General features: G+C 40.8%; 1 protein-coding gene across 1 annotated transcript in view; it reads right to left on the reverse strand.

Moving 5' to 3' along the window:
* The window catches only part of LOC122931072 (lysophosphatidic acid receptor 1-B-like), a 154,220-nt gene extending 146,554 nt beyond the window's left edge, over window positions 1-7,666 (reverse strand). The window contains exon 1 of the mRNA XM_044284990.1: window positions 7,222-7,666. The gene's annotated coding sequence lies outside the window, so the exon portion shown is untranslated. The remainder of the gene's footprint in view (window positions 1-7,221) is intronic.
* Window positions 7,667-10,093: the final 2,427 nt, after the last annotated feature.

Raw genomic sequence — 10,093 nt, forward strand, 5'->3', positions numbered from 1 at the left:
GATGCTAGACAATAAAACATAAAGTGCACCAGAGACTGGAACACTACAATCTATAGTTAATAACACAAACAGTAATACAGTCCATAGATGGTCTATAGATGTGCTACACTTATTGCATCATTGAGGGGCAGCAATTGCAATGAAATGCACAGTCCATAACATACAAGAGGGTGCATGATCATATATCTCATCGGACAATGATAGTCACCTTGCAGCCTCTTCCAAAGACTAATGTTACAGATGGAGACACACAGAGACCGTTAGGACTTCATCCACTGCAGTCATAAATAAGTACCATTTTCAATAGATCCTATTAGAAAGAGCGTTCATCATGGACACTATAGAAAACCACCACTTGCAGGGGGAAGGCGACTTCCCCTGTTAAAATAAACTGATTGTCCTAGGTCTCACCAAACAGGCCAAATGAAATATTAGGCTCCATTCACACGTCCGTAATAATGGTTCCCATCTGTTCCGCATATGGCGGAACGGGTGTGGACCCATTCATTCTCTATGGGGACGGAATAGATGCGGACAACACACAGTGTGCTGTCCGCATCCGCATTTCCGCAGTGCGCCGCCGATCTTCTGGTCCGCGGCTCCGGAGAAAAATAGAACACGTCCTTTTCTTGTCCGCAATTGCGGACAAGAATAGGCATTTCTATGGGGGTGCCGGCCGAGTGTATTGCGCATCCGCAATGCACTATGGACATGTAAATGGATCCTTTCTGCAATATACATGCAAGAAAATATTGTATGATTTATACATCCCCACTACTAAATTCATAGAGATATATAGCTATATCTCTCTCTACACTCACCTAAAGAATTATTAGGAACACCATACTAATACGGTGTTGGACCCCCTTTTGCCTTCAGAACTGCCTTAATTCTACGTGGCATTGATTCAACAAGGTGCTGATAGCATTCTTTAGAAATGTTGGCCCATATTGATAGGATAGCGTCTTGCAGTTGATGGAGATTTGAGGGATGCACATCCAGGGCACGAAGCTCCCGTTCCACCACATCCCAAATATGCTCTATTGGGTTGAGATCTGGTGACTGTGGGGGCCATTTTAGTACAGTGAACTCATTGTCATGTTCAAGAAACCAATTTGAAATGATTCGAACTTTGTGACATGGTGCATTATCCTGCTGGAAGTAGCCATCAGAGGATGGGTACATAGTGGTCATGAAGGGATGGACATGGTCAGAAACAATGCTCAGGTAGCCCGTGGCATTTAAACGATGACCAATTGGCACTAAGGGGCCTAAAGTGTGCCCAGAAAACATCCCCCACACCATTACACCACCAGCCTGCACAGTGGTAACAAGGCATGATGGATACATGTTCTCATTCTGTTTACGCCAAATTTGGACTCTACCATTTGAATGTCTCAACAGAAATCGAGACTCATCAGACCAGGCAACATTTTTCCAGTCTTCAACAGTCCAATTTTGGTGAGCTCGTGCAAATTGTAGCCTCTTTTTCCTATTTGTAGTGGAGATGAGTGGTACCTGTGGGGTCTTCTTCTGTTGTAGCCCATCCGCCTCAAGGTTGTGCGTGTTGTGGTTTCACAAATGCTTTGCTGCATACCTCGGTTGTAAGGAGTGGTTATTTCAGTCAACATTGCTCTTCTATCAGCTTGAATCAGTCGGCCCATTCTCCTCTGACCTCTAGCATCAACAAGGCATTTTCACCCACAGGACTGCCGCATACTGGATGTTTTTCCCTTTTAACACCATTCTTTGTAAACCCTAGAAATGGTTGTGTGTGAAAATCCCAGTAACTGAGCAGATTGTGAAATACTCAGACCGGCCCGTCTGGCACCAACAACCATGCCACGCTCAAAATTGCTTAAATCACCTTTCTTTCCCATTCTGACATTCAGTTTGGAGTTCAGGAGATTGTCTTGACCAGGACCACAACCCTACATGCATTGAAGCAACTGCCATGTTATTGGTTGACTAGATAATCGCATTAATGAGAAATAGAACAGGTGTTCCTAATAATTCTTTAGGTGAGTGTAGACAGCGGAGAAGGTAATTGTAGGCACATTACATACCATATGTATCTCTAGGGCAATATGTGAGGGACTATTTTCTATGCAAGGGAAGAAGGGGGTACCAAGAGCTGCGCTGCATCCTGGGAGATGTAGGTACATGATTGTCTCAGGTGGAGATCTGCTGCCCACTCACAGAAAGGGAAGACATTCCTCTAGATAAGCAGATAACTGAGTAAAACAGACTTTCACATTTGTGAGATAACCCCTTGAATAGTTTACAAGACTTGTCATGCATTCTCGCTGCCTGTTGACACGGTTTATGCCACTTAAGAACTAATTCAACAGTTTTACTAATAAAAAAGGAAAGAACAAAAACACAAAATAGTTTGTCGTAAATTTGCTATGAATTTAAAGGGACTATGTCACCCATAATTTTTTCTGCTAGTTAATTCCTAATACTGACACAAATCTTTTTTCTAATTTGTTTTAATTTTTTTCCAGATTTTTTTATTCTGTTTCCTGAACTTAATTATGGGGGCAGCCATCTTGCCTGAGCTGTACTTAAAGGGAAATTGTCACCGGAATTTTGTGTATAGAGCTGAGGACATGTGTTGCTAGATGGCCGCTAGCACATCCGCAATACCCAGTCCCCATAGCTCTGTGTGCTTTTATTGTGTAAAAAAAAACGATTTGATACATACGCAAATTAACATAAACGAGTCATATCTTACTTGTGTGACCAGAGAACAGTCATATTTTCAAGCTCTGACTCATCTCTGGTTAATTTGCATATGTATCAAATCGTTTTTTTTACACAATAAAAGAGAGCTTTGGGGACTGGATATTGCGGATGTGCTAGCGGCCCTCTAGAAACCCATGTCCTCAGCTCTTTACCCAAAATCCCGGTGACAGGTTCCCTTTAACAACATTTATATATATGTTTTACAGCAGCCCCCAGGGGCCATAGACTTAGTAATCTGGAGGGGAGTCCTATTGACTTCTATGGTGCAGCTTTCTTGCCATGCTCTGTGTCCTGCGCAGAGGTCATTTTATAAGGAAGTAGTAGATAATCCTTGAAAATGACCTATTGTAAATGGTGCATCCTGTGTTATCTATATATAGAAGTGTTATCTGTCCTTGTAATCCTGTCTGTAGATAATAATGATGAAAAGTGATCTGGACAAACCAAAACATTGTACCTATTATTAGGCTTAATGACCAGTGCAAAAACTGCAGGATTTTAAGATTCTTTTTGTAAAAATTATCACAAAGCAATATTTAAAAATGTAAAATAATCACCAACAATTATTTAAAAATATGTTTAATATAAAAACTTGATTTAAACAATAGGTCATGTTACTATATATTAATGAGTAAAGCTTGTTGTATTTAGTTTCCACTAGACCTTATATAATGCAAACAATATAATGCATTCCCTATCAATGCACTAATCTAACAAAGTGATTGTTCAAATTAGTAGCAGGAAGTAGTAGCTGCTGGGTTTGGGAATGACAAGTAGGTGGCACTAGTAGTAATACGCCGCAGCCTCTCGGCACACATCTGGGGGAGATGGTTAAGCATAGTGGGAAACAGACAACCACTACAAAGCTCAAGCAATGAGCGTGTGGTGAAGCGTGAGGCTTTCTCTATTCAAACTGCGGAGAGACGCAAATAAAATTGTTCAAGATGCAGCAGACATCAAAGACCACACTACATCAAAGCCAGCACACTGAACGTATTAGCACTGAATTACAGCCCAGGATAAGGAACCTTGAAGTTGCAGAGAAGACTCTCCTTAATGTCTGATTTCTGAAGGAAACTGGACAACACAGGAGATCTGCTTGCAATAATAAAGTGATCATTACTTACCTGGCTATTCCCGCTCTGCGGATACGGTTCTCCCAGACAGGATCTGTTTACTCGGCTGTAGCATTGACTACACATGACCATTGCAGCCAATCACTAGCCTCACTATAACATCGCTGAGGCTAGTGATTGGCTGCAGAAGTCACGTATTGTCGATGTGATGGCAACGCTGGGAGAACCGGATCGGCAGAGCACTGGCCACCAATCCTGGATTGAAGGGTGGTCGGAACCAAGGAAATCAACAGTGCATAATGTGATGGAAAAATGAATCCAGCAAAGGAAGCAATATGGACAATCACATTACATTAGTAAGTGCCTTGTATTAACTTCCTCTACATGATAAATGCTATTTGCTGTAGTGAGACAACCCTTTAAGTGATGATCATTTCTTTATTATAAGCAGATCTCCAGCGTTTTCCGGCTTCATCATAAAACCTGATAGCCCATTTAAAGGGGTTGTGTCATCTGAGACATTAGTGGCATATTGTTAGGATATGCAACCAATGTCAGGTGCAGGAACCCACACCTATCTCTGAGACGGGGACCCCAAAGTGGGCGAAAGCGCACTCTGCTATTTTTTTAAGTTTCACATAAGTGGATGGAAAGCACACCACGCATGCACGGCCACCTCTCTATTCACTTCCATGGCACTGAGCAGAGCAGTGCTCAGATATTTTTAGAACTCCCATTTAAGTGAATGGAGGTCATCTTTTTGGGATTTAGCAAGTAAACCTAACTAGTAGCTTAAGGCAAGATATTTGTGATTACTGGCTGGCTAGGTGCAATGTAAAAGCCTAATAATGAAGGCAAATAGCATTTATCATGTAGAAGAAGTTAATACAAGGCACTTACTAATCTATTGTCATTGTACATATTGCTTCCTTTGCTGGCTGGATTCATTTTTCCATCACATTATACACTGCTCGTTTCCATAGTTATGACCACCCTGCAATCCATCATTAGTGGTTATGCTTGTACATTATAGGAATGCATGGTCAGTGCTATTTCCTATACTGTGCAAGCACGACCACCACTGCTGGATTACTGGGTGGCCATAACTTCTAGATACGAGCAGTGTATTATGCATGAAGCCAGCAAAGGAGGCAATATGGACAATCACGATACATTAGTAAGTGCCTTGTATTAACTTTCTCTACATGATAAATGCCATTTGCTTGTGATAACCTGCCATATTGAAGTCTGATCTGCCAGTAGTGTGTTATAGAGCAGGAGGTGCTCATCACACACATATGATTATGATTAAATTGAGAAAATTAAAATACTTAAATATTACTTTATTATAAATATATTCCCAAATAGCTTTAATTATTTATAATGGCTCATTTTGTATAAGGAGCAATCATTAGGAGAAATAAAATGGCCCGCATCCTATTAGTACACACAAAACCGTCTTAATCACACAGGAGGACAAGTTACTTCAGGACACTGAGCTAAAGAGACACCTCATCCTTGTCTCTGCTCTACTTGCCAAGGATTATGATCCAAAATAAAGCTGGTAATATCTTCAGCTGAATCTGTGTGAGAATGGAGTTCATGAGGAGACATGAAGTACAGAGAGGATGGACAGGACAGACTGTGGTAATGGAGACTGCATACAAGTGCTGCTGCTCATTATGCACATCCCCACGTCCTCTATGTACTTCATGTCTCCTCATGAACTCTATTGCCACAGAGATTCAGCTGAAGATTTTATCAGCTGTATTCAGGATCATAATCCCTGACAAGTTGAGCAGAGAGGAGGATGAGGCAGCTCTTTAGCTCAGTGCTCTGAAGTAACTTGTCTTTTATGTGATTAGGACAGGTTTTGTGTGTACTAATAGGACAACGGCCATTTTATTTCCCCTGGTGATTGCTCCCTAGACAAAACGAGCCTGTATAACTAATAAAAGGTATTTGGGAATATATTTATAATAAAGTAATATTTAAGTATTTTCTTTATTCCCGGAGAACCCCTTTAAAGAGCCGAGCCAGTCTTCCCGCTTGGCACTGTAATCCCAGAGCATTCCCTGTTGCTGAGATCTGCATGCACCATTGAATACGCTGGGAAGGAAACAGTGAGCATGTCTGACCCTGTCACTCAAAGGGAGGGGAGAATAACTAAGGTGGAAAGGCAGTGGTGAAGCAGTGCTCCAAGGGGCTAGGCCCTCCCCTCAGTGCTCAGAACACCTAATTAGCATATTGAATAAAGTGCACGTTTCTGCAAAATGAGGCCGGAGACCATTTATCTCAGTATGATCAACCCTAACAGGCAGTATGCCCAATTTATTAGGGTTGATTCTGACGTATGATTTAAATAAATAAATTACCAGTTTTACTGAATCTTTTCCCATAAAACTGTATAGCAATCTGCTCAGCTCCTACTGCTCTGTAACATGGTGCCTGCAGATTGGATTACATTTTCATGGTGATAGGTTCTCATGTGTGGTCTGCTCTATATAGATGGGAGAGTCAGTTCATCCAATTCATGGGAGTTGGACTGATTTGCTTCTTGGAGAAAAAAATGTATGTACCAGACTACTGAAAACAGGGGATTGGCATTCTTCACAATGCGGGTGGACATCCTCTTGGAGAATAAATACAGACAATTTTCTGATATTTGCTAACTTCTGTTCATGATCAATTGAATTGCCTTGTTTTCACCATGAATATCCTGATAACATAAGTTGCATGGAGGAGCTATGGCTATTCTTCCTGAACTATAAATCCTGATTTAGAACTGTATTTGCCTGGTGGAATATTCATGCGGACCTGTGGAATGAGTGAGAAGGAAATCTCTGAAGCATCACTTGGCTACATGACGTTTTATTGAAGCAGTTGATCCAACAGCCCACATTCAGAAGGGCATCCAAGCTGTTCATAAACCTAAAAATATTTAACCTGAGATGATGACCTATAATTACCAGTGTTACATTGTTGGTACCAACATTTTTTATTTTCAACCAACTGAATTTGATTAAAAAAATAAAAACATTTATCTTGGTCAAAAGTCATTAACTCCACTATTGCCCCTGATTTTTCATACACAGTAACCATTTTTGCAAGTTTACATATGAATATAGAACGCCTTACAGTCAAAGCAGTTTTACTGATATTGAATATTGAGCAGCCATGTTGTAGTAATGGATCCACACCATCACCATATTACTGGTGCTCTGTGTTAATAATAAGATGCAGACATAATAGTCCATAAGATAATTAAGGGCCTGTCAACATCAAAACGCTCACAAGCCAACATTTGCGAATCTTAGCAAACTCATATAAGATTTTATAATGTCTAATAAGACTTTTAGCATTGACTTGTAGACTAATAAACAGTTAATTACTTTACCTGTTTTAGCTCTCTGCTTAGAGATCCACGTTGCAATATTTCAACCCAAGATTCGAGCCAGAGAGAAAAACCTCAGCAGATCTTCTTTCCCTTTCTCTAAGTCACTCCAGACAAACTGTCTCCCAATTCCGTCACTGCGAAACAGATCCACAAAGTACTTGGAACAGCATTTTAGAGCATGCAGCTGAACAAGAAGAGAATACTTAAAAAAGGAATGTAGATTCTCCAAATTCTAGGTCACTACCGAAAAGAAATAGCACTGCCAAGTGTGATTAAGTATCTGGGCAGGAGGGGTGAAAGACAAGGTGGGACCCAGCTTGGTTCTTCTTTGTTTCTCCTTGATTTTCACATAAGAAATCACTTGCACTCCAGGTTCTGTAGAGACTTTGCTGCCAACCTCAAGGCTGGGATTAAAGAGTATGGGATGAGAGCACAGAGACTGAGCTGTAATGTCTGGGGTGTGTGGAAAGCAGAGTGCTGAATGCTTCTCACTCTGAATGCCAGTCCCACCTATATCACTCCCACTCTCCGCTGGTTTTCCTGTGTGTACTCCCAGGCACTGCCTCCAGCTCTTGAAACTCTTATGAATGAACAGGCTCTTGACATTTGTTAACTCTGGCCCAGGAGCTCTTCAAATAGTGGAGGCACTTTTAAAAAACCACAACGCACAACGAGTCTTGGAAGTTCTGGGCTGCGATATCTGTTGTGTGGATACATGTCCTTCAATCTTTCACTGTTGGGTTGCTGGACAATGTATCACAGCTTTCATCTAATTGTTCTTTCCAGTAATTTTATTTTAATCGCTGACTTGAAGAATAAAAAAAATCATGATGGATGCTGTAAAAATACTAATCGTAACAAAAATATTGAAAATTGTCACAAATAGGATCTGGCAACAAAAATATATACAAATACTAATTTTAATGCTTTTCTTTACAGTTAGTCAATGCAAAATAAGGCTAAAAGAGTGAAGATAAGTTCATACCAATGGTGGCCAACAAACTCCATTGGCTATAACGGTGTGTGTCAGGTTTGCCAGACGATATAGCATAGCATTCTGCACCATGTTTGATGGAATTTGTAATGGAGGCTTATAACGGAGCTCCCAACCTAGTGACCAGCCTGTTTTGGGCCTTACTGACCAAGTGTTTTTCTTCCTTTTTTCATTGTTGCTTTCCAAAAGCTATAACTTTTTTTATTTTTCTGTCTATATAGCTTTATGAGGGCTTGTTTTTTGTGGGACAAGTTGTAGTTTTTAATGACTTAACTTTTATTAACTCTTTCTGGGAGAGAGATGGGAAAAAAAACAATACTGCCATTGCGTTTTTACGTTATAAATTTTTACAACTTTTTTGCAATAAAACCCCTTTTTTTTTAAAAGAAAAAATGTTTTTGCATTGCCGCTTCCCAAGACCCATAACTTTTTTTTTTTTTTTTCTATGGAGTTGTGTGAGGGTTTGATTTTTGCAGGACGACTTTTAAATGACACTTTTTGATCTCTTGTTATTGCATTTTTTTGTTGGCAACTAAGAATAAATTAGCAATTCTGTCTTTTTTTATACGGCGTTCACCGTAGGGGATAATTTACGTGGTATTTATGTAGTCCGGGTCATTACTGAGGCGGCAATACCAAACATTTGGGGGAGATTTTTTTTTCAATTTTTTTCATGGAAAAGCGTATTTTCAATGAAAAAAAAAGCTTAATTTTTTAATGGGATTTTATTAATTGAATACATGTGTTTTTTTTTTTTTACCACTTAATAGTCCCACAAGGGGACTATAATAGACAGCTTTTTGATTGATATTAAAATGCAATGCATTATCCCTATAGTGCATTGCCATTTTAATGTCAGTGCTGTTCTGACATTGACCAGCAGGCTGCGCCAGGGAGGCTGGAAACTAATGAAGATAGGCTTCGGACCTTCATAGACCCCAGGCAGCCTTCACACACATCAGCACCCCGCGATTTGCGGGGTGCTGATGGGAGACAGAGGGAGTCTGCTCCCTCTGTCAGCACTTTACATGCAGCGGGCGCCATTGCCCGCGGCATGTAAAGTGTTAAACAGCCTGGTTCGGCACTCCTGCCGGTCTGGGCTGTTAGAGCAGGGCCGTGGCTCTCATGAGTGCCGGGTCCCCACTCCCCACTGCACTGGGGACCCATCCCAGCGCTTAAACAGGGCCACCATGAAAAAGCATCGGCCCAGCCTAAGGCCCCTTAGTGACCGCTATAAAAAGGCGTATGGGTGGTCACTAAGGGGTTAAACATGGTCGTCTATAGATGAGATCTGCAGTTACATACATGGGGGTTTACATTGATTGGTTTTTCTAGCCCCAGTGGGCATTTTGCAGGTAGTTTTTCTGTCAGCAGAAATGGCAGATTTTTTCAGACATGTACCATGTTCAGAAACATGACACTCATGCATGCTATACATTCTACATATGTGTGCATACATCAGCAATCATTCATTGAGAGTAGCAACAAATGTAGCAGAAATGGGAAAAATTGATTTTGGAAGTGTCTGTCAGAAGAAGCTACACCTTAGGCTAGTTTCACACTAGCGTTAAGAGCGTTGTTCCTTCAGATATTACAATTGCAGACTAGAGCTGAGCAAACCGAGATTCGTTTTGGGTCCAGTTCGCCAAATTTTTGAGAAAGTTCGGATCAGACCCGAATCGGTTCGGGTCAAAGTTGTTCCAATCGCCCTGAAAGTTGGTATATGACTCAAGCTACTGAAGCTAGCCTCCTATGAATAATTTTTTTTTAGGAAAACTTGTTATCTCTTTTCATTTCGTTTTTATGATTTTTTTTCCCTCCCTTCTCCCCAAGCTCTCGAATGCAATGACAGCAATAGTATGTGGCTGACACTGACAT

Source organism: Bufo gargarizans, chromosome 1 (assembly GCF_014858855.1).
Source record: "Bufo gargarizans isolate SCDJY-AF-19 chromosome 1, ASM1485885v1, whole genome shotgun sequence".
Classification (NCBI taxonomy): Eukaryota; Metazoa; Chordata; class Amphibia; order Anura; family Bufonidae; genus Bufo; species Bufo gargarizans.